Here is a 26,392-nt window from a genome sequence, read left to right on the forward strand (position 1 = left end):
TCCCCTGCACCTCCTTGACTTCCAAAGGATTTCTCATAGTTCCTCCAGCAATTATGTTTACATTATTTGACTTTTTCCTGCACCCCTGCCTGCCATAGGTCTTTTATGGCATATGCCCACACCAACATTCACTTTTTAAAGGATTATTCCAATTTCCATACATCCTTGACTGTCATAAGTCTCTTAGGCTATAGGCTCAAACCAGCAGTCACATTTTATGGATTATTTAATTTCCCCCTGTACACCCTGCCTGCCATAGGTGCACAACAACATTCATTTTTTTAGGAATTATTAAATTTTGCCCCTGCACCCCTTGCCTGCCATAAGTCTCTTAGGCCGAAGGCACACAACAACATTATATAATCTTCCCATTGCATCCCCTGCCCTGCGTTAGGTGAACAACAGCATTAGTTTTTTTAAGGATTATTCAATTTCCCCATCCATACCTTGCCTGCCAAATGTTTATTAGGCCATAGGGACCACCAGCATTCATTTTTAAGGCTTATTCCATTTTCCCCCGTACCAGCCATCCTGCCACAGGCGTCTCACCATAGGGGCAGATAAAACAAACTTTTTAGTCTGTATGTTGTTAACATAATTGAAATATTATGTTATTGTTTGGATCAGAATGGATACACAATTATTGGTAATTATTTGGGATAACCTCACTAAATTATATTGCCTACAAATAATTCAAACTGCGAAAATGCCATGTTTGACTGAATGTTTTTCTTTCTTGTTAGCTTTTAGGTGTAAAAGAGACATCACCTACAATATTGTCAGACAGAAGGCCAGCACAATTGGCACTGAGTCATCCTCTGTTCCACTTGTGCAGCTAATGGTCAACTGTCAGAGATTGAAGATGGCCCAAAAGAAAGGTGTTCCTGTCAAGAAAGTGGCAGGTGAAGAGGAAAAGAAGAAGCAGATTCCCACCCTCCAACTTTTTTAGGAAATGCGGTGTGCCTGCTGTGCAGTCCCCTGGCTAGCAATCTGGGAGCAGCACTACTAGATAAATGGCACCATCCCAACCTGAGCCCAAGCCAGTGTCTCTCAGTGAGGCACCATTGAAATCATGGTGATGAGCACTGAGCCTGAATTATATTTGTCTCAGCCACAAAGTAACCAATTGTTGCAGGAAACTGAGTAAAGTGGACAACAGGAGCTGCAGCTAGCAACAGTTATTCCTGAAGTAGGAGCATAACAGGAGGTTGAGCTTCCTGCTAAGCAAGATGCAACTCTTGAACCATTGGCTTCTCGATCTCCAGCAGAAATGTAACTCCACAATCTTCTCTAAGCTCCTCTTCTCATGAATTGGACATGGATTGGATCCTTGCCAAGTCTGAGACCCGAAATGAGAGACAGGGAAAATAAAAGTTCCAAAAGCCTTCAAATTTTGGGAAGTGACTGTGATGAGGACAAGCCAGTGATTATCAGTATGGAAGGCAGCTCAGAGGACACAGAGATTACCCCTCCTATTCAACCTTCTCAGAGGGATGTGACACTGGTTCAACTAACACCTGCTTCCGTATTTGTAAGGCCCCCACTGAGACCTGCATCCACCATTACTCCAATTGGAGTATGCATTGCAGTGAGGCAAACAAGATACCCACCCACCTCCAGATCTTCAGGCATTGGCAGTGGTGCACTAAAACAGATATCCTCCAGAATTTGGGATCTTTTTACAACTAACAAAAAGCAGAATAATATTGCAATGTGCTCCATATGCCACACAAGTGTTAGTCAAGGTAAGCCTGATTTGCACTATGTTACTTGAGACCAAACGTCCCATATGAAAACATATCAAGCAATCCAGCAGGAGGACCATCTTAAAAAGGTAGCTGCAGCTGGTGGTGGTGATGAGAAAGAGAAAGCAACTCTGATCATGGTAATAGAAGGAGGTGATAAGGAAGAAGAGGATGACAGCTTTACATAAAGCAACCCTGTCTCCTGAACAGTTGACATTTATTTTTGACACTGGTACCACCACAGTGACGGCTGCCAAAATACCGTCACCGCGGCTACCATCCATCCATCATATTATTATCACTGCCGGACTTCCGCCACAAAAAGGGCTTAAATCCAGCATAATCCTCCTGGACCAAGGTAAGTTAGGATTCTGACAGGGGTGAGGGGTGGGAGGGTGAGGGGGTGTTGTGTGTGTGTGTCTGGGTGTATGCATGAATGTGTGAGTGAGTGTGTGAATGCGTCTGTGTGTGTTGTGTTGTTTGCGTGGTTGTATGCGTGTGAGTGAATGCTTGTAAGAGTGGTGAATTGAGTGTGTGTCTGCATGTCAGTGTGATTGTATGTAAGAATGTGTACGAGCATGTCTGGAAGTATGTGTGTATGAATGCGTGAATGCCAGTGTGAGTAATTGGGCGCACGCATGGTGCATGTCTGTGGGTGTGTACGTGTATGGGGGTGTGTGTGATGATCGGAGGGGTGTATTTGAATGTCGGAGTGGGGGGGTTAGTGTGCGTATTGAGGTGGGTGGGAATGGGGGTTTCGATGGAGGGGTGGGGGTATGTGTGTGTGAGGTTTGGAGTGGGAGGGGGGAGTGTGAAGATCAGAGGAGGTGGAGGGAGTTTGGATGGAGGGGGGTGGGGGTGTCAGGTGACTTTTGGGGGGGTGGGAGCCGCCTACTGGTGACAGGGAATTCCTTCCCGGTCACCGGTAGAGCCTACTGCCACGGTTTTCGTGGCATTGCTAACGCCACAAAAACCATGGTGGTAGGCAGGCTCATAATGCCGCCAGCGGTACTGTGCCGGCCGCCGGGCTGGAAATTTACATCTCTGGCCCAGCGGCTGATGATGCCATGGCGGTATGAGTGGAGAAGTGCCATTCTGATAATGTTGGCGGTGCTACCGCCACATTAACAATCACCGCCGGGGTCATTATGACCTCCATAGTCTGCAACATACGGGAATCCTGCAGTATAAATTGCACTCATTTCAGTCATTCTTTTAAAGCCCAGAAGCAATTGAGAATGTACCAATACTGTTTACCTCACCACCTGCCCCTGTAACAGCCCTTACATAGGCAGCACAACTAGGGCATTGAAAGTCAGAATACATGACCACTATCACAACATACAAAAGGATGATGTAAAACTCCCACTGGTTGAACTCTTTGTCAAATATCACCCCCTCACACATACCTTTACAGTTTGTGGCATACAAAAACTAAATCAACACCCTCGGATGGGGACCTCAAATTAAAACTATGACAACGTGAAAGCTCCCTTATCATCCGACTTGACACAGTTCGACAAGGACTCAACAAAGATGCAGAATAGCACTATTGGCTCCTCTGAAAATGCCATTGATTTGTACAATGTAACTTATTGTCTCATTCAATGCCTTTCCATTACTTTTGTCTGCCGAGCTTTCTCTTTGACTAGGATAAACCTAACAATAAATTAGGACCAACATGAAGTATTGTCCTTCCATCATGAGTCAAAGACAATCAAAAGTACCACTTCATACTTTATAAACACTAACATTCCAATATGTAAATATGGATGACTCAAGAGGGTTGGTCAATACACTAATATAATTTCCCATTTCATAATCCATAAATGTCTATGTTCTTTTACTACAGAATGTCTCTTATAGTTGCAATATTTACAACAACAATAAATAATAAAAACATACACACCTATGAGCACAAATATAACCCCCTTGAAGATAGTGTCTCATCCTGAACACCTTATCTCAAATAAGTACTACACGGGCTTAGGTACACACTATTCACGATTTTAATGCCACATTTATCAGTTCATTCCTCACATCTGCTAGGATGTGCTTATAATGCCACTGCAGCATAACAGCCCTTTCTGGGGCTAGACAAAAATTCAACCTCTGGCAAGGTAAGGTACGACAAGGCAGCTGTAGTGTTCTATTAGCCTAACTGCTCCTTTTCAAAAATATACATAGACTGTTTAATTATGGCCATGGTCATTATGTCCTTTTATTCACTCATTTTTGTAAGTTCTAATGCCGCATCTATCAGCCTTTTGTCTTCATCTACAGGAACCTCCCAATATGGCCACGTCAATAATGCCACTTTATCATAACAGCCCCTTTCAGGGTTAGAACTTTAACCAGCAAATAATTTTAATAGCAGACATTAATAAGCATTACACTATAACGCAATATTAGGCAAACAAGTAAACTCCTGCAAGAAACGTTATGACAGGTGACTATGATGCTTTATTAGCCTTACTGTTATATTTGAAATATACATAGACCGTTCAAACATGGCCGCAATCTTAACGTCTGTCCAATCACTCGCCTTGTCAGGGTGACTAAAAATAAGAAAAGGAACAGATTAAATATGGCGCCGTCCTACAATGCTGGATTAGCAAGGTGGGGTTAATCGTGGGACTCAGACATATGGCATTTCCCCTATGGACGGGTAAGTGGCCCGATAACTGCGGGATCCAAATGACTTACATCTCTATAAGAGAGACATTTTTCTAGGTAACTTTAGACCGCCTACCAATTCAAGGCCAATCCCTGTTTCTATTTTGATTAAAAGTGGGTTGTACCTTATCTGAATAAACTTCTTTTAGGCTGCCTAACATCTTAAACCTTGCTATTATACAACGATCACGACAATCATATATATGCACTTTCTCTGAACTAATCGTTTTGACTTAAACCTCATATACATAGATTAACGAGACATATCTGTGTCTCCCTAATGGATACTTCCTAGATTTTCGCTTCGATTTGTACAACACCAATAACAAAACTGCAAATGATTATAAATATGAATTGACCATATCATAACCATTTTTGTCACATTTAACTAGAATATAACCGGATGTACAGAACTTTGAATGTTACTATCTCTTCTAACAGATTGAATGTATTGATCAACTACAAATGTTACCAATAATGGAAGTACTGTGACTATGTTCACTAGGTCTGGACAGTTTCCGTAAACTATTAACTGGCACCAATAATACTCACAGACCAACCCGTGAATTGTGCATATAAAGAAGACAGCCTATTAATCATCCTTTGTAAGCACCTATCTATTTAACTGATACCACATCCAGACATGCATGAACCATCAATTATAAATTATGAGAATTACAAAGTTCACCACTATTCTTTACACTTAACTCACGGATTATGGCGGTGGGAACTCTTTTCATTCTTTTACCTGGACATTTACTACTCTTCCCTCACTAGGGGATGTATCTACTCACATTCCCCCTTTATACACTGCACCAATCACACTGGACACCTCTGGCACTCTCTCCTTCCTATGCCACACTATTTCACACGCATGATTAAAAACTTCTCAGCTCACTCAACAGCCTTCTAACATATTGAGTCCTTACTATCTATACCTTACAGCCTTGAAGAAGCCCCAGATAGATACACCACAGGGGGCAAAACTCGTGTTGGCATTCCATCTTATTGCCTAAAACATTTACAACTTTTATTGAAAATGGACACATATCAATGACCTTTGACTTCAAGGCTCCAGGATCAAATGTTCAGAAACTTTGTTTAAACTTGCAATCAATACAAATCTTGAACTCTTAAAAAAAAGGCTTTCCGTCTTATTGCCTCAAACATCTATGACTTTTATTTGAAATGGACACCTATCAATAACCTTGGATTTCAAGGCTCCTGGATCAAATTTTCAGAAACTTTGTTCAAACTTGCAATCAATAAAGTTCTTGAACTCTTCTAGTGTGTTTTCAATCCTTTATAATTTCAAGTCTGTGACCTGGGGGTTATTGGGCCATACCCCATTTGATTACCCACCACACTTTTAAATAAAAGGGCATTTGTAAAGGAAGAGGGAGTTGGGCCACCGCAACTTGATTTCTTGGAACCAGGTTGAAGAACAGCTGGAAGTTAGAGTCCCAGCAGAATGCCGTGAGGTTGTCTCACAGCAGCCAGCACCAGCATCAAAACCACCAACAGCATCAGCAACAACACTAGCAACGGTAGAATTTAACCCAAACTCTACAATGGCTTAGTTTCAAGTGTCAGGGCTTAAGTCAAGTGCAGAGGTAAAGGCAACAGAGGTCGAGCAAGTGGGAGCACAACTGACTACTCAGAGCATGGTCCAATACTATCTGGATGACCCAAAAGTGGTCTTCATGGATCAGGGTAACTGGTCAGACTCAAGTGCATTAACTGACCAATCTCTGAGTGAACCCCTTGAGTTTGAAGACAAACTCCACTTCCCTTACTGGGTAGGTCACAATAGAACCTTTACAGAGTGAGAATGACTGATGATGATAATGATTCATTTGGTGTCAGACAGCGAGGGTGTTTGTTAGACTTTTCATCCTTGGCGTGGTCTCCCTTAACTTTTTGCCTCTGTTCCCTAGGTTGTTGATGTGTGCTGGACTCTGATTTTGCTGTTTTTGTTACTCTGGGCACTTTACCACTGCTGACCAGTGCTAAAGTGCAACTGATCCTTTACAAAATGTGTGTGTGAATGGTTTATCCATGATTAGCATATTTGATCTACTAGGAAGTCCCTAGTAAAGTGCAGTAGAGGTGCCAGGGCCTGTAAATCAAATACTACAAGTAGCTCTGTAATCATGACTCAGACCTGCCATTGCAATGTCTGTGTGTGCAGTTTTACCTGTAAATTCGACTTGGCAAGTGTACCCACTAGCCAGGCCTAAACCTTCCATTTTCTTACATGTCAGACACCCCTAAGGTAGGCCCTAGGTAGCCCCAAGGGCAGGGTGCAGTGTATAGTTAAAGTACGGCATATAGTAATGTTTTTTATATGTCATGACAGTGAAATATTGCTAAATTCGTTTTTCACTGTTGCAAGGCCTGTCCCTCTCATAGGTTAGCATGGGGGCTACCTTTAAATCTGATTAAAGTGTAGATTCCCTTTGGGAGCAGATGGACATGTGGAGTTTGGGGTCTCTGAGTTCACGGTTTAAAAATACATCTTTTAGTAAAGTTGATTTTAAGATTGTGCGTTTGAAAATGCCACTTTTAGAAAGTGAGCATTTTCTTGCTTATATCATTTCTGTGACTCTGCCTGTTTGTGGATTCCCTGTCTGGGTCAGTTTGACAGTTGGGCTGGCTGCACCTCACACTAGACAGTGACACAAAAGGAGCTGGGGCGTAGTCTGCATTTCCTGATGAGCCATCTGTGCTAGGAGGGAGGGGAGGAGTGGTCACTTACACCTGAAAGGGCTGTGCCTGTCCTCAAACAATGCAGTCTCGAACCCCCTGGTGAGTGTCTGGGGCCTGGCCTGGGCAAGGCAGGATTTCACATTCACTAGAGACTTTGCTTTGAAGTTGGCATACTTCAAAGGAGAAATTGGGTATAAGAAGGGCACCCAATACCACAGACTTTAGAACACTTCTGGAAACAAGAGGAACCTCTGCCTGGAGAAGAGCTGAGGAGAAGTGCTGCCCTGTCTTTGACTGTGCTTTGTGGAGCTATCCTGCAGTTGCTGCTTCTGCCAGAGTAAGAGGGCAAAGACTGGACTTTGTGTACCTTCTATCTTGTGATGAAATCTCCAAGGGCTTGATTTAGAGCTTGCCTCCTTTTGCTTGAAGTCTCAGGGATAGCAAAGACTTCTCTCTGCCAGCACCTGGAGTCTCTGGAGAGACTCCTGCTCTGACAAGTGGTGCCCTATCCAGTCCCTGTGCCCTTGAAATGAAAGCTGGTGGAAATCCAAGGAAATCGACTTTGGATGACTTTTGACCGATGCCGCTGCTGAATCCGGGGACGCCGCCTGCACCTGACGTAGTGACCTTCGCTGGAATGCGACGCTCTTCACAGACGCGACGCCGCTTCAGCCCCGCTGAAGTCCGCGACTCCGTGGAAGTCGGCGCACCACGTCGTGACCTACGCCGCTCGAAGTGCACGGATTCAACGTTTCGCACCGACGCCACGATCCCCGACTTCACGCATCGACTTGTTTTCACCAAAGCTACTTTACTTGGGGGTCTACGCTACTCCGTGTCCGGTGCCGCTGGTGTCGGCTTGTTGGGAACGACTCCTTCACGATGCGGTGTTAACACCTCATCAAAGCATTTTTGTTTCTAAGCGCTATTTTTGAGTTTAATCTTTAAAAATTCATAACTTGACTCGTGTATGTTGGATTTTTGTTGTTTTGGACTTGTTTTGTTTAGATAAATATTTCCGATTTTTCTAAACCTGTGTTGTGTCATTTTGTAGTGTTTTCATTAAGTTACTGTAGCCCGTATTTATACTTTTTTTAGCGCCGCATTTGCGCCGCTTTTTGACGCAAAACGGCGCAAACCTACAAAATACAATGGCATTTTGCAAGTTTGCGCCGTTTTTGCGTCAAAAAACGACGCAAATGCGGCGCAAAAAAAGTATAAATACGGGCCTGTGTGTGTTGGTACAAATACTTTACACCTAGCACCCTGAAGTTAAGCCTACTGCTCTGCCAAGCTACCAAGGGGGTAAGCAGGGGTTAGCTGAGGTTGACTCTCTTTTACCCTGACTAGTGTGAGGGTCCTTGATTGAATAGGGGGTAACCTGACTGTCAACCAAAGACTCAATTTCTAACAGTGTTGTTCAACAAATTTGTAAACTCGATTTTGGCGACTTGTAATGTTTGGAGACTGTTTGTTGATTCTGTCTAAATGTGATTTCCTCTTTGACACTTATCTAGAATTACTTGCATAGTCCTCTCCTTCGTTAACTTTTTGTTCAGGTACTGAGACACCAGACCAGTCAGTTTAGTTAACAAATCTACACAAGAGGGCATATTTATACTCCGTTTGCGCCGAATTAGCGTCGTTTTTTTCGACACAAATTCGGCGCAAAACTAACGCCATATTTATACTTTGGCGCTACACGGGTCTAGCGCCAAAGTATGAGTAAAGAGCGTCATTTTTTAGCGTGAACGCCTTCCTTGCGTTAATGAGATGCAAGGTAGGCGTTCCCGTCCAAAAAAATGACTGCGCCGCATTTGCGCCACTTTTTAACGCCTGGGTCAGGGCAGGCGTTAAGGGACCTGTGGGCTCAAAATGAGCCCACAGCTGCCCTCCCATGCCCCCAGGGACCCCCCCTGCCACCCTTGCCCACCCCAGGAGGACACCCAAGGATGGAGGGACCCACCCCAGGGACATTCAGGTAAGTTCAGGTAAGTATAATTTTTTTGTAATTTTTAATAAAAAATTTTTGGGCATGGGGGCCTGATTTGTGCCCCCCTACATGCCACAATGCCCAATGACCATGCCCAGGGGACAGAAGTCCCCTGGGCATGGCCATTGGGCAAGGGGGCATGACTCCTGTCTTTACTAAGACAGGAGTCATGTAAATGGCGTCTGGGCGTCGTTTAAAATGGCGCAAATCGGGTTAAGACGATTTTTTAGCGTCAACCTGACTTGCGCCATTTTTAAGACGCCCTAACGCCATTTTTCCCTACGCCGGCGCTGCCTGGTGTACGTGGTTTTTTTCGTGGTCTGCTTGCGCCGGCTAACGCCATTCAATAAATACGGCGCCCGCATGGCGCTTCAGAATGGCGTTAGTCGGCGCAAAATTTTTTGACGCTAAACTGCGTTAGCGCAGTTTAGCGTCAAAAAGTATAAATACGGGCCAAAATGTTCAATTTATTTGGCTCTTTTTTCATCAACAGAAGTGCACTACACGTCTATCTCTCTCAATCTCATTTGGTTCTGGACGGAGTTGGGACTTGGAGGCATAAGTCAGAGGGGGCTAATTCAGCAGCCAGAAGAAGGGAGTTATGAACAATGATTATCTACTTCAATGGGAAACCAATATGACTCATATAGGCCTACTCAGCCCTGTGGACTGGCAATAGGTGCTTTCATTTGGGAAATGCTGAGTAGTGTGCTGGCTCAAATGTCAAACTCTTCTAATTAAGTGGTTGTGGTCCATGGGAGTGTAACTGGATGCATATCACATGATGGATGCACTCAGCCCAATGGTATGATAGTTGTGAGATTAATCAGCCAGGTGAATGCAGCTATTTGTCTGAGAATGGCTGTACAATTGTTGTCACTTCTCAGTTAATCGCTCATGAGTTATGATTGCAGCAGCCTATGTTATTGCTCTGCCTCTTGGTCCTCATGAAGCTTACCTTCTCCTCGACTCTACAATATCAACATTTACTGTTTTGCAGTCCAGAGGCGTTCTCTTCTTCTGCACGAAAGCTCCATAGCATTCCTGTTTACGTTACCAGACTGGATCAACCGTGCACCCAAGATGTAAATTCAGATGCATTACCCAACTTGGCATTTATATACACTATCATTTTTCTTTTAACAATCATAACTTTTATAACTGTGGTCTATATTTATACTCGGTTCTCACTGGATTTGAAGCATTTTTTTTTACACAAATCCGGCGCAAACTTATCTCCATATTTATATTTTGACGCTAGATCTGTCTAGCATCAAAATATTAGAGTTAACCTGATTTTTTTGCCTGCGGAAACCTACCTGCGTTAATGAGATTCAAGGTAGGCGTTCCTGGGCAAAAAATTACTACCAAGCCCTTGCGCCTTATTTATCCTCCCATGCAAAAATCACGCACGGGAGGAGGAGGGCCATAAATAATGGCACTAAGCCAGGCGTTAGGGGGCCTGTGGGCCATTTTCCATCATCAGAGACCCTGGAAACAGCCCACAGGTGCCCTTCCCTATACACAGAGACACCCCAACCCACCCTCACCCACACCTGGATGACACCTAAGGATGGGGGGACCCATCCCAGGTAAGTGCAGGTAAGTTTATTTTAAAAGTGCAATAGGGGGACCCATCTTTGACCCGCCTACATGGCACTGTGGCCAACAGCCATGCCCAGGGGACATAAGTCACCTGGGCATGGCCATTGGCTGGGGGGAATGACTCCTGTCCTTACTAAGACAGGAGTCATGTCCATGGGGGTTGTGCATCAAATAAATGCTGCTAGTCAGGTTTGAGTCATTTTTTGGACTCTAACCTCACTAGCGCCATTCTTTCCCACACAACCTCCAGTTTGCCCTACGCCTCCCCTACCTGCTTAGTGTAATTTATTTTGACGCTACCTGGGCCTTAGCACCAGCTTGCACCATTCCTTAAATATGGCACCCGGCTGGCGTCCAGGAATGGCGCTAGCCGGTGCTATACTTTTTGACGCAAACCTGCTCTAACGTCAAAAAGTATAAATCTGGGCCTGTGTGTTTTCACTCCTCCCTAATTTGTATTTTTCAAACCCAGGTGACAGAACAATTAGATAATAACTTGGGTCTCTGGGGCTCAAGGACTGTTTGGAATGCATGTATTTCCTGAACTGTGTCATTCCTTCATTTTCTCCACAACAGAGTTGATGATGATGTGTTACTCATCAACCTGATGAATATTGTTGATGTGTTTTTCTTTGTCACACCATTCTCCAGCTCCCATTTCCTATCCCCTTTCATATCCATTCATCCAACCCCTAACCATATTCTGTGAGGCTATTTCATATATTAAAGTGTGACTTACAAACTTACACCATAAATAGATCACACACTTGCTGGGGTGGATGTGGTAAAAGTGACACCAACTTCACTGCAGGATCTTTTTACCCACTGGGCCTGCTTGACAAGTCCCTCTGTCAAAAACAGGACTTCCTTTGCTGTGACTGGGCTGTACCTTTAAAGCTGCAGCCACGCTACAGTAAACAGCTATATCTAGGGGTGGAAACCCCGGACCATCAGTGGCAACCCTGGAACATAGCAGGAGCAGGCCCTGGAGGGTGGCAGTCCCCCATGCCCATCAGTGGCTCCTCCAGGGTGGCAGTGTGGACCCCTCCAATGTAGGCATAGCTCCAGGGAGGTGAGGATCCCTGGGGCTAAAGGGTGGATCTTAAACTGAACCCCTTTTTTTATTTATAGCCCCAGGGAGATGGTGAACCCCAGGACTGCAGGGGGGCCGTACACCCTCCCACACAGAAAATGACAAATGCCAAGGGAAGGTAGTGATCCCCGGAGCTATGGGGGGAGCTGCATAGCCTTCACACACAGAAGATTACAAATTTCCTGGGGAGATGGCTGTGTGGGAGGCCAACAGTAAGCCCCCCATATGAAAAAGAAAACAGTGCCCATGGGACCTGGCCCACCCAAGGTTTAAAAAAAAAAAAAAAAGTGTGAGATCCTATTTTAAATTAAAGGGAATACAAAGATGTCTTAGCTCTTTTGCTCTGCAGTAAGATTGAGCTAATGGACAGCATGATTCACGTAGTTATAGTTAGGATCTAGTTTCCACTAGTTTCCATAGGAAAAGTGATTTTAGTTTTTTGTACAGCATGAGCCATTGGACGGAATTACACCAACTTTGTCAGAAAGGTATCTCTTCATCCAGAAATCATCATTTTTGTGATTTGTTGTGGATACATTAAGTGGCTTTTGAGATATATAGGAAAAAAACAATGATAGATATCTAGGGACCCGTGCTCTAAAGTCCGTATAAGTCACACCCCTTCGCCATGCAATTCTACTTACCCCACATATTGCATCAGTAATGACATCTTCTATGACATCATTGATAATATCACCATAATATTTGCAATGAAATTATTGATGACAAAACTGTGCATGGTGGGATCGCGAGTTGTAGTTACCTTAGGGCAAAAGTTACCACTGACCTGCATGACCTACCACCCCTATATATACCCAAGCTCACGCAGCACATGGCCTTCGGTAAATGGGGTTTTGGCTGCAGAGCCCTATAAACACCCAACTTCATACAACCTGTGGGAAGGCCCTGTGGCAAGAATCCTATTAACAAGTCACCTCTGTGCCATGATTAGTCTTATGAAACAAAGCAAAAGGGTTAGGGTAGGAATACCCTAACCACCTAGCCTTGATCATGGGGTCCCCCTGGGACTCCACCAAGGAAAATAAAAACTTTTTTTAAAAATATTTGCCACATATTTTCAGCAAACAAACAAGAAAAAATAAGGAAAGCACCTGGTTGGCCCAGGTCCCAGGGATATAGTGCATTTTAAAAAATAAAAGAAGGAGGGTAGCGAGCGCCCCCTTCCTAGAGATCTTAAGAGTCCAAGGGACCACCATCTTCCCAGGGTGCTTCTCTTAAAGATGCCTGGGGTCCACCATCACACCAGTGCAAAAGAAAGATTCCTGGGGGGGCACGCAGACTCTCATGGGCCTCAGGAACCACCACCTCCCTTGGTACAAACTCCTTAATTTCTTTGGGAATAGGGCCACCCAGGTCCCTTCCCCGGCAGATATTGGCCCATAGGACTCTAATCCTGGGGGTCCAGCCATATCTTTCTGTGTTCTCTGGCCAAACCAAGAGTCCCCATTTTAGTAAGATGGGGACTACTGGGGAGTCTCCTGGCCCCCTAGTCCGAGCCGTCTCCCTGCCCCTCCAGGAGTCGGCATTGCTCCTGTACACAAGGCGCTGCTAAAAATGCAACTCCCTGCATGCAGCAGACTTCTTTTCATCTCTTTCACTGTCAGCATATCAGTGGGCAGGGAAAAAGATGACAACTCTGCTCCCAGCAAGAGGAGCCGTTTTAATGCTCTGCTTGCTGGGAACAGCGTTATGTTCACTTTTGCTTTGTGGGAGTTGTTGTAGTTCCTTCCAAGCAAAAGCAAACAGCTATTTTCCAAGGGTGGGCACATCCGGAGATAGCAGGAGCAAGCCCTGGGATGGTAGTCCCCATAAGTGGCTCAAGGAGGGGGGCCACATGGCTCCCCTCCTTTATTTTGCATGAGCCAGTCCCAGAAGGCGGTGGTCCTCGGGGCTGTATACGGTCTGGGAGGGGGACGACACAATCTACTTCCCTTTCCTAAAATTGAAATGACCTTGGGGAGGTGGCGGTCCCGGGGTGAGGGGGGTCTGTGCGCCCCTCACACTAATTTTCCTTTTTGCCCCAGCGAGGTAATAGTCTCTGGGGCTTCACACAGCCCCAGGAGATGGAGGACAATGAAATGGAGGGTTCACCTTGCATGCACCACCTTAGGGGTGGTGTAGGCTGGGGGTGGCCAATCCTCCTGTCCTTTGTGTATTGTCCCACCATTGCTCCCACCAAAAGTGGGGGTTTACAATGGGGGTGGTCATCTGCTGTTAGCAGGGCTGGGGGTGAGTTTCAAGGGCAGCAAACCCTTTGAAGCTTGTTAGTAGGACAGTGCACATTCCTGGGAAGAAGGTGTAACACCTCTGCCTGGGAAGGATTTCGTTTTCTGAAACCAGAGAGCAAAGGCTCTCACCCCAGGGTTCCAGAATCTCGTCTGCTGGTGGCGGGCTGGCAGGTGATCCCTGGGTTAATTTTTCAATAAATCCAATACTGGTACGAGTTTGTATTTATTATTCTGAGTTGTTCAGGGTTCAGAGTGGTCATCATGTAGCTGTGAAACTCATACTGACTAGTGTCAGAACATGCATATAAAATGGCTGCTAAGCCCCAAGTTTGGCACGGGCACAATAGCGGCACATTGCTCATGCATCTGCTCCCACATACACACACTGCCTTAGGGCTGGAAGGCCTACATGAGGGGTGGCTTACCTATATTACATTCAGTGTGTAGTGGACAGGTCACACGGGCTGTGTGCCATGTCAGATTTTCGCTTCAGAATTGCACCAGGACACTCAGTCTGCAATGGCAGTCCTGGGTACATTTGAAGCGTGGTCCCTGAGGGTAGCACAATCTGTGCTGCTGCCCTCAGGGGCCTATCCTTAGTACCCTATGGCCGGGGTACCGAAGTATCATTTACTAGATACTAATAGTGGCAGCTAAAGGTGTTGCCAATTGTGACAATATTTTTATCCGTTTTAGGGGAAAATAGTTGCACTGAGGACCAGGTTAGCAGTAACCCAGTGCACTCCAGTTCAAGTTGCATTCAGAAACCAGGCAAAAAAAGAGTTGGGGTATTGCAACAAGGGGTCAGTTTCCCACAAATATACATGCGCCTAGGACCTGGCCCAACTGGTGGCTTTGTTAAAAACAGGCACAGGAAACTGCATTTGTTTTTTCCTAATTCACAGCAAAAATCATGATATTTGCGAATTTCTCAATGAATTAAAGTTTCAGGATATCACCCTTCATTAGGCAGGCTGGCTTGAATCCAGTGGGACAGTGAGCATGGGACCCACATGTAGGGCAACTTTAGCAACACAAAAGGATGATGGATGGAGTGCAGAAACTTTTCAAACTCTTTCCTCCAGTCATGTGTGCAGCACACATAGAAGTACCAAAGTGTCATTTTGAATGATTGTTTATGTGTCCCTCCCTGCACATAAACAATCGTCCATGGCATTTTGCTTCTTCTATGTGTGCTGCAGAGTCAGCACACACAGAAAAAGTAAAAAAATGAGGTAGAATAAAAACATTCCTCCTCATTTTGTCACGCGAACTCCACCGCTGGGGTGGCGTTCGTTTTTGGCACTGCCTCAAGTTTACGACAACTTTTAAATCTGGGGCAGTATCAAAAGCAATTTACGAGGAGGCGTAATGCCACAATAAAGTGGCGTTACACATCCTTGCAAATATGGAGCAGTGCTTAGCGCTACCGGAGTGTCATGAAAAGTGAAACTCTAGTGGCGCTAGGGGCTCCTAAATATGCCCTGTAGTCCGATGGTAAACTTTTGACCAAGGCCTCCTACTTGTTGTAGCTGAGCAGGACTCCATTGTAGTCGGCCTCAAACTTTGACTTTACCCCTGTCTATTGCAACCAGATGACCAGAGTGATGCTTTTAGTTTCTATGCACTAGAAAACATTATTTTATTTTAAAAATCATATCTCTGGTTCCTCTTATCCGATTTTAAACATTTTGGTGACACTTTAAAGATAAAAAATTTACTCTATTTTTATTAATAGGTGTTGGATTTTTATTTTTATTTGGGTTTTACTTATTTAGTATTTTGTGATTTATAAATGCTTTACACACCTGTCTCCTAGGTGACGCCTAGTAGCTCATTGCAGAGCTACCAATGGTTGAGCTGGGATGAATTTATTGAGATCTGACTGGACCAAGTGGGGGTTAGTGGCCTATTGCTAAGTGTAGGTAATTACATCCCCTTATCAATAATCCACCTTCCAACACTAGTTTTTTCAACTCCAATTGGATGTTGTTTGTTACCTAGGCATATCCCTGTGTTTCTTTTATATTTCTTGTGACTGCAGCTGACATTCTCCTGTTGGTACCTTCTTCTGTTCCCTTTTTTCATAAGCTTCCCCTTGCTCCTCTTTTACATGTCTTGTTGTCTTGAGTGGTACTAAGAGGGACAAGGGTTATGGTAACATAAAGAGGATCGCACAGTCGGACCCAAGTACTCTCCAAATATGTTGATAGTTTTCTTGATCAAATAGTCAAAAAGTACAGGGGCAGAGACAGAGTGGTCATCATAGTCATCGGCCCTTAGTTTTGTGTAATACTAATAGTTTCCATGACAGTGCAACATGTCAGGAATGAGATACCACAACCAATACCATATGTCCTTTACATTCCTTCTACCCCTTATCTATTTGTAGCCTTACCTCATGCCCTACCCTTATTTTTCCTCCATAAGGAATATATGTATATAGCTATATATATATATATATATATATATATATATATATATATCATTTGCCTACCTGTAGTAAGTAAAATTGAGATAGATGTGTCACAGTCACTAAATAAGATATTGTGCTCAGAATCGAGGATTTCAGATATTGTTCAAAGGAGGAAATTCATACAGAACACAGTGCTTTGCCTTGGCAAAGTGCAAGAAGCTTCAGTGATTTGTAATTTACTGAACTGGAGCTTCAACTTGGGAATTGCAAGTGCTTTGCGTTGACATTTAATTTCTGTGATATAAACATTGATGCACAAATGCATCCTTACCTGCTTCTTTATCCAAGAATAGGACACAGTTTTGTGCAAAATGACCCTACTGCCTAATTAGTAATTGGTACCTCATTGGGTAAATGTATAGTGCAGCTCCCATGCTATAGCTGTGTAATGGACCATGGGGTAATGTCTCCAGTGACCTTGTGTGTCTGTTTTTTTGGCACTGTGATTGTTCCTCAAGCTTCTTCATACAGAAATCTGCAAGAACCTGAATCCTTGAGTAAAGAGTTAGATCTCCACCAACAATGGTACTTCCTCCTAATATATGTACAAAGTGCTTCTTTGTTTGACGGAGATGTGGTCATATTCCTCGGTTTCAAGAATGCATCTCCAAAATTGGCAGGAAATGCACTGAGGAGGACTTTTGGTAAGCTGTCCATCACCCTGAAAAAGGTGGTAAAAAGGTGCATATCACTAATGCATATGTGTTGGGGCCAAACAGGTGTGGCAGCATACTCATAGTGGTTAAAATGGAGAACGGTGACAAGAAAGAACCCACTCCTGCAGTGAACACTGAGGATTGTGGCGGAGCCTGAAGGCCCCCATGGTCCCAGCCTGCTCCTCACATCCAGGAGGATCCGGCATTGCTCCTGCATGCAGGGAGCACCTAAAATGTTGCTCCCTGCATGAGAAAGCAATCCTTTCATCTGTTTTTATTGCCCGCTTGACAGCATACAGGAAAACAGGTGAAAAGTCTGCTCCCAGTGAGCGGGACACTTTTCCTGCTTCTACCCATTGGGAGCAGACCTAAAGTTTGCTCTGATTTGGAAGGAGCTGTCAAAGCTCCCACCAAGCGAAAGCAAACTGCTATATCCCAAGGGTGGCACCTCGGGAGGGAGGGAGGAGGCCATAGGGGGTAGCAGTCCCCAGTGCCATGAATGCTCCAAGAGGGAAGCCTTGTGGCTGAATCTCTGTGGTTTTGTGTGGAAAATTTAGAACCTAACTATAACGTCCAGTAACCTTTGTTTTTTAAATGAATTTCTATTTTTCTATTCGATTTCATAACTATAATGTCCCTGTAACCTTTGTTTTTTAAGTGAACGGTGCGTGATGGGGTGATCGCAGGGCCTGTCTCTGAGAATAGGTGTGAGAGAGTATCTCTAGGTGTGAGAGTGAATGTGACACTGTCTGGATGCACCAGTAGGTATGAGAGAGTGTAAGTGGGTGTGTCAGTGGGTGTGAGAGTGTCTGTCTAGTTGTGAGAGAGTATGTATAAAAGGGAGTCTCTGGGTGTGAGAGTGGGTTTGAGACTGTCTCTGTGAATGGGTATGTGAGTGTCTGTGTGGGTCTGTGAGTAGGTGTATGACAGTTTGAGTAGGTCTTTGGCACGTGTGTGAATGTCTGAGTGGGTCTGTAAGTGAGGCATGAGTGTCTGAGGTGGTCTATGAGTGGGAATGTCAGTGTCAAAATGGGTCTGTAAGTGGGTGCATCAGCGTCTGAGTGGGTCTGTTACAGGGTGCGTGAGTGCCTGAGTAGGTCTGTGAGTGGGTGCATGAGTGTCTGAGTGAGTGTCTAAATACATCTGCGAGTGGGTGTGTAAGTGCCTGTGTGGGTGTGTTGGTAGCTGGGAAAGTGACTCAGCCTCCAAGGAACATCATATACCCTTTTATCCAACAAGAGTCCACAGTTTTGCACAAAATATGTACCCAAGTGGAGTTATTTCTGACTATTTGGGTAAATGTCCAATGTGTATTCTGCTGTACAGGTGCATTGTGGCCCGTGGAGAAATATCTCCAGTGACCTTGTGTGCATTTGGGAATGTGATTGTGACTCATGCATCTTTCTCCAAAATTCTAAGATAACCTGAATCCTCCTGTAGATAGTCCAACAGGACTACAAAGTGGGAAATCTCCACCAAACCAGGGTCTTTCCTCTAAGCTACATGACATAATTGCTTCTTTGTTTTGAGGAGATTTCCTCATATTTCATATAGGAGAGGGCGGCCATACAGCCCCCCTCCCCGGGCTGATTTTGGCCTGAGGGACTCCCTTCCCCGGGGCTGGCCTTAACAAATATTACATATTATTGGGAGATGGAGGCAGCATGACCTTCCTGCCCGGCTGATTTCAGCCCCGGTAACCCCAATTCCCAGCACCTGGCCTTAATATATATATAAAGGAAGAAAAACCACATTGGCCACAATCGTCTTGGGTTATGCTTAATCTGCTTTATTTAACCTGGCAACAAAATATCCACTCAAAGCATTTCAGAAATCATTGCTTCCTTGTTCATGGGCATTCCACATTGTCCATACCTCCCATTCTTTATATTCAAATGATTTAATACATAACAAACAACATAAACGATGGGCTCCGCAAGCTTCTTTCTTCGTACACAATTATGGTGGCCACCTTTCAAAATGTTTTTCAACCCCGTTTAAATATATTATTACCTTTGTATACATCGTAATTTATTGATTTTAAAGTCAGATTACATGGATTCATATATATTAAATTAATATCATGATTAGGTTTTACAACAATTCAAATATTCAATCCTCATCATTAGTGAGTTGTCCCAATTTTGATCATATTATTATATTCACAACCACTCACATTACATCTTGTCCTTTCATTTACCTATAACTACAAAATACTCTATGTATACATGGGTAACTTCCTCGCCCATTTTTCATAACTCATATCTTACCCCAGTGGGTTTAAAACAATATGTAGTTGCCACAATGGATTACCTTATTAATACTATAACACTTTTAATTTTTTCTACATCATCCTCTACTATAAATACTTGGGACGCCATACATTTCATTACCCTAGTGGGATATATTTAATTTCATCATTACTCTACAACTCTCACCAAGACTTATAAAGGATAACGTAGCTCTCATCTTTTTCAATCCACTGTTGCCGTCATTACAAGGCCCATCGAATTTTAATACATCCACCTAAAAAAACATTAAAATACAATCAGTTGGACAAGAAATCAAAACCCAATTCCGAACAGTATGCAACTCTTATTGGTCTAAAGACAGCTACTAGCTTACCAGATGAATGGCTAGTTCCTCATCCTTATTTAATCCTATAGGATGCATGGTATTCAAACCAATGATTAGTCAAGATTCCAACTTTCTTAATTCAAGGGTTCTGTTACCCCTCTCTCATTTAGTACAATCCTGTCTAAAACAACACATTTCAATTTGTTGATATTCTGCTCATGGTATTGTTTAAGGTGCCTTGCTACTGGAAGTGATTTATCATCATTCTTAATAGCCCTCATGTGCTCCAATATTATTTTCTTAACTGCATGGATAGTACTACCCATAAAATTTACTGCAGGGACATTTCAAGGCATATATACAATAATCCAAATTACATGTTACAAGTTTTCCTGATGCTGAATGGTCTCGAAAACACCTGGGAATGTAATTTCCTTCCAATTTTTGCTGTACTTATAAGCCTTACATTTCCCACAAATGAATAAAACATTGATGGGTTCATTAATTTCTATCTTCGACGATAAGCACTGGCTTAGAGAATCTTTCAGCGATCTACTCCTCTTAAAGGTAAATCTTAGATATTCTTCCAGTGCTTCAACTATATTTTCATCTGTTTTCAGCACTGGCTAAAACTTATTTTTACTGTCTTATTGTAAAAAGTTGTAATAAATCTCATAGACTCTGCTGCTTCTGTTAATAGTAGAACGTCTCTATTCTTCTCCCCATCTTCTCCCCCAGCAACCACGTCTCCTTCTGCCACTCCTCTGGACTACACTGGACTGACCACAGATGTGTCCACTTCACCTTCAAATGGGAGACTCACCACCATCGCACACAACAAATCCCCGCAGACGCTGGAGCAAAATCTCCACAGACCAGCTCCTCTCGACACTGAACCAAAACCCACCAGCCAACATCACTGACGTCAACAACGCAGCCCACAGCCTCACACAGTGGATCACCAACTGTGCCGACAACCTCGCACCACTTTAAAAAAAAACAGGCGGGACCAGCATCAGGAAAACCCCATGGTTCACAGACGTCCCCAAAGAATAAAAAAAATCCTGCCGAACCCTCGAAAGAACCTGGCGCAGCGAACAAACCACAGAAAACATGACAGCCCTCAAGATTGCCACCCGTGAATACCACCAGCTGATCCGCTCCACCAAAAGGACATCTTTCAAAGAGCGACTAGACAACAACACCCACAACATCAAGGAACTCTTCAACATCGTCAAAGAGCTATCCAACCCCAGCGCCAGCTCCAACTACATCACACCTTCACAAGAACTCTGCAACTCCCTCGCCACATTCTTCCACCGAAAGTTCGCAGATCTACATGACAGCTTTGGACCCCAGACCCCGCCTCCTACCACCGAACCAGCAGCCCCCACCACTACCCTCAGCTCCTGGACCCCTATCAGCTCAGAAGAGACCAGAAGCATCATGAACACCATCCACTCCGGCTCCCCCTCGGACCCTTGTCCCCATCACATCTTCAACAAAGCCAACACCGTCATCGCACCCCATCTCCGGAACATCATCAACAGTTCGTTCGCATCAACAACCTTCCCCGAGAGCTGGAAACACGCAGAAATCAACACCCTCCTGAAAAAACCCACAGCAGACCCCAATGACCTAAAGAACTTCCGCCCCATCTCTCTTCTTCCCTTCCCAGCCAAGGTCATTGAGAAGACTGTCAATAAGCAGCTGACCACTTTCCTCGAGGCTAACAACTCGCTCGACCCATCCCAATCTGGATTTCGAGCCAACCACAGCACAGAAACCGCCCTCCTCGCAGTCACCGACGACATCAGGACACTGATGAACAACGGAGAAACAGCCGCCCTCATCCTCCTGGGCCTCTCGGCAGCCTTCGATACTGTGTGCTATCGCACCCTAATAACCCGCCTCCGCACCACTGGAATCCTAGGACAGGCCCTGGACTGAGTCATCTCGTTCCTCTCCGACAGAACCCAGAGAGTCCACCTCCCTCCCTTCCGCTCAGAAACCATTGAGATCATCTGCGGCGTACCCCCAGGATCCTCACTCAGCCCAACCCTCTTCAATATCTACATGAGCCCCCTCGCCGCCATCGCACGCAAACACAACATCAACATCATCTCCTACGCCGACGACACACAGATGATACTCTCCCTCACCAAAGACCCAACCACCGCCAAAACCAACCTACAGGAAGGAATGAAAGACGTCGCAGAATGGATGAAGCTCAGCCGCCTAAAACTGAACTCAGACAAGACAGAGGTCCTCATCCTCGGACAATCCCCATCCGCCTGGGACGACTCCTGATGGCCCACGGCGCTGGGCACCGCACCAACCCCCTTGGATCACGCACGCAACCTCGGGCTCATCCTGGACCCCCTCCTCACAATGACCAAGAAGGTCAATGCCGTCTCGTCATCATGCTTCAACACCCTACGCATGCTCCGAAAAATCTTCCGTTGGATCCCCGCCGAAACCAGAAAGACAGTTACCCATGCCCTTGTCACAAGCCGCAGGAACCACCGCAAAGCTTCAGAAACATCTGCAACGCATACAGAACGCCTCCGCACGCCTTATCCTCGACATTCCTCGCCACATATCTGCCCACCTGAAACACCTGCACTGGCTCCCCATCAACAAGAGGATCACCTTCAGGCTCCTCACCCACGCACACAAAGCACTCCATGACATGGGCCCCGAATACCTCAACAGCCGCCTCTTGTTCTACACGCCCACCCGTCAGCTTCGCTCAGCCAGCCTCGTCCTCGCCACCATCCCACGAATCCGCAGAACCACCGCCAGAGGAAGATCATTCACCTACCTGGCAGCCAAAGCATGGAACTCCCTCCCCGCTCACCTAAGAACTACCCAGGACTATCTCGCCTTCAGGAAACTCCTCAAGACATGGCTATTCGAGCAGCAGTAATTCCACCCCCTCTCCAGCGCCTTGAGACCCTCTCGGGTGAGTAGCGCGCTCTATAAATGGGCTGATTGATTGATTGATCTATTGACTTGCCTCACTTTCACCAGTGCTTTATCTATAGTACTCATAGAGTATTCTCTTTCTTTTAAACATTTAGTCATAATCTGAATTTCTTCCTCAAAAGCAGTATTCAAACTACAATTCCTCCTTGCTCGCAATAATTCTCCAATATGGGATACTCTATACCAAGGGGCATATTTATACTCTGTTTGCGCCGGAATTGCGTTGTTTTTTTTTACGCAATTCCGACGCAAAACTAACTCCATATTTATACTTTGGCGTTAGACGCGTCTAGCGCCAAAGTCCATGGAGTTTGCGTAATTTTTTAGCGTGGACACCTACTTTGCGTTAATGATATGCAAGGTAGGCGTTCCAGTCTAAAAAATTGACTCCGAGGCATGTGCGTCGTATTTACACTCCCGGGCAAAACTCACGCACGGGAGTGGGCGGGTCAAAAAAAATGACGTCCAGCCGCTTTTGCGCCGTTTTTTAGCGCCTGGACAAGGCAGGCGTTAAGGGACCTGTGGGCTCGGAAGGAGCCCAGAGGTGCCCTCCCATGCCACCAGGGACACCCCCTGTCACCCTTGCCCACCCCAGGAGGACACCCAAGGCTGGAGGGACCCATCCCAGGGACATTAAGGTAAGTTCAGGTAAGTATTTTTTTTTATTTTTTTTGTGGCATAGGGGGGCCTGATTTGTGCCCCCCTACATGCCACTATGCCCAATGACCATGCCCAGGGGACATAAGTCCCCTGGGCATGGCCATTGGGCAAGGGGGCATGACTCCTGTCTTTGCTAAGACAGGAGTCATTTCAATGGGGGTTGGGAGTCGGAAAAAATGGCGCAAATCGGGTTGAGGCGAAAAATTTGCCTCAGCCTGACTTGCCCCATTTTTTAGCGCCCAAGCTCCATATCCCCCTACGCCGGCGCTGCCTGGTGTACGTCATTTTTTTTCACGCACACCAGGCAACGCCGACGGCTAACGCCGGCTAACGTAATTGATTAAATACGGCGCCCGCATGGCACTTCAGAATGGCCTTAGCCGGCGCTAATTTTTTTGACGCAAAACTGCGTTAGCGCAGTTTTGCGTCAAAAAGTATAAATATGGCCCCAAGTTTCTAGGATGATTATTCTTTGCGTGAAGTAAACTATTTTCAGCTGTTCCTTTTCTATATAGGGCTCATTCAATTTTACCATTTAAAACACTGATCTTTACATCAAGAAATTCAATCTCTGTTGAATGAATTTCTCCACTAAATTTTAAATTTAGAGAATTATCATTCTGAATAGTCACAAATTGCACCGCAGATTCTGTACTACATTTCCAAATACAATTTTTTTTATCAATGTGCCTAACCCAAAGGACTACATGCTCTTCAAAATCAGCAATGTTCCTACCACCTGTTCCTCCTACCAGTAGAGATATAAACCTGAATGTCTGGGGACAAAACAAATACCCATCGCAGTCTCTTGGGTTTGGCGGTACAGCATTTTCTCAAAAATTAAAAAATTATTGGTCAGTTATATATAGATCATATCCAGCAACATATCAGTATGGAGGAGATAAGACAATGACCGGGCTCTCAAAAAATGTCTTACTGGACTAATCCCATTGTGATGTGGTATACATGTATACAAGCTATTAACATCCAAGCTCATCAGGAGAAAATCATCTTCCCACATAACACCATTGATAATCCTCAAAAAATCCCCAGTAGCTTTAATATATGAAGGCAATGACTCCTCAAAGAGACATGAAAAAATCAACACATTTTGAGATATTCTCCAATAGACTGCCCATAAATGATACATTCATTCTTCACTGGTGATTATTTGCATCCTTATGCAATTGTGGTAAAAAATAGCTGGAGGTAATTATAATTGCATGATCTCAAATAGAGGAGAGATGTTGCAGGCCAAAAGTGATTTTTTTGTAAAACTGGATGAGTGCAGAGATATGGGGCTAATTGAATGGGAGGAGTATAAATTCCTAAAAAGTTGAATTTCCTAAAACTCCAGCTAACTTCAGCCGAGTCCCATTAAAAAGTTTTAAAAAATATATATAAAAGGATAAAAGTGGCCAGGGTAGGAACACCCTGACCCCTTAGCACTGATGGGGTGGTCCCAGACAGCCCCCCAGAGCAAAAAAAGTATTTATGTATTTTGCTGCAAATTGATGATACTCATGAATTTGTGACAAAAAATCTAAATGTAGGCTCCTGCGCCTGTTTTTTATAGGCCCCCAGGTGGGCCAGGTCCCAGGGGCATTTAAAATCTTATGTGTGGGGGCCTCCCAGCCCTCCCCCAGAGTCCCGGGGACCATCACTGGGGCTTTAATTTTTATATATGGGAGGCCTGTGGCCCCCCGCAACCTGGGGACCACTACCTGCCAAGGGCTTCAATTTTCATACGGGGGAGCTACAATGAGGTAACTGTCACTCAAACCCCAGCCATGCACTGGTAATTACCCACAAATTATGACACTGAGGAGATCTTTGATAACATCATCGATAACATTAATATAATATTTGCAGTAAAATGTTTGATGAAAAAACTGTGCATGGTTGGGGCACAAGTTATAGCTAGTTGACATAACTCTAACTATAACTGGTGAATTTCTATGGTTTTATACATTTAAAACGTGCACCTAACTAAAACGTCCTTGTAGCCTTTACTTCCTCAGTGAATTTCTATGTTTTGTTTAATTCTATTTCTATTTCCTAACTATAACATCCCTGTGACCTTTTTTTTCATTATATTATTATGTATGTCATATTTTTTAATGAAAACCAAATCAATTATTCCACTGCCTTCAAATTGCGTACTGAAGGTGGTGGATAAATTGTAAATGAGAGTTATAACTATAACTATAGAATTTTAAGGAATTATGGGGGTGATTCTGACCCCGGCGGTCTTAGACCGCCGGGGCCAGGGTCGGCGGGAGCACCGCCGACAGACCGGCGGTGCCCCGCAGGGCATTCTGACCGCGGCGCTTTGGCCGCGGTCAGTGCAGGAAAACCGGCGGTCTCCCGCCGGTTTTCCGCTGCCCGTCAGAATCCTCCAAGGCGGCGCAGCATGCTGCGCCGCCTTGGGGATTCTGACACCCCCTACCGCCATCCTGTTCCTGGCGGTTCGCCCGCCAGGAACAGGATGGCGGTAGGGGGTGTCACGGGGCCCCGCTTGTATTTCACTGTCTGCATAGCAGACAGTGAAATACGCGACGGGTGCAGTAGCACCCGTCGCACCTTCCCACTCCGCCGGCTCGATTACGAGCCAGCTTCATGGTGGGAAGGTCGTTTTCCCCTGGGCTGGCGGGCGGCCTTTTGGAGGCCGCCCGCCAGCCCAGGGGAAAACTAAAAATACCCGCCGCGGTCTTCCGACCGTGGTACGGTATTTTGGCGGCTCCCGCCGGGCGCGCGGTGACCGCGCCCGGCGGGAGTCAGAATGACCCCCTATGTAGTTTAAACTTGGTTTGTGTAGGGAAAACGTTTTCGTAACTATAATTAAGCTTTAAACTTTGTTTTTTTTCATTGAATTTCACTGTTTTTTTCCATTTGAAATAAAAATGTGTTTTAAATTTTAGAGTCCATTGTCGCAAGTGGAGAGTTTTATGCTGAGTGTTGTATA

The sequence above is a fragment of the Pleurodeles waltl genome, chromosome 10 (assembly GCF_031143425.1).
Source record: "Pleurodeles waltl isolate 20211129_DDA chromosome 10, aPleWal1.hap1.20221129, whole genome shotgun sequence".
In the NCBI taxonomy this organism is placed as follows: Eukaryota; Metazoa; Chordata; class Amphibia; order Caudata; family Salamandridae; genus Pleurodeles; species Pleurodeles waltl.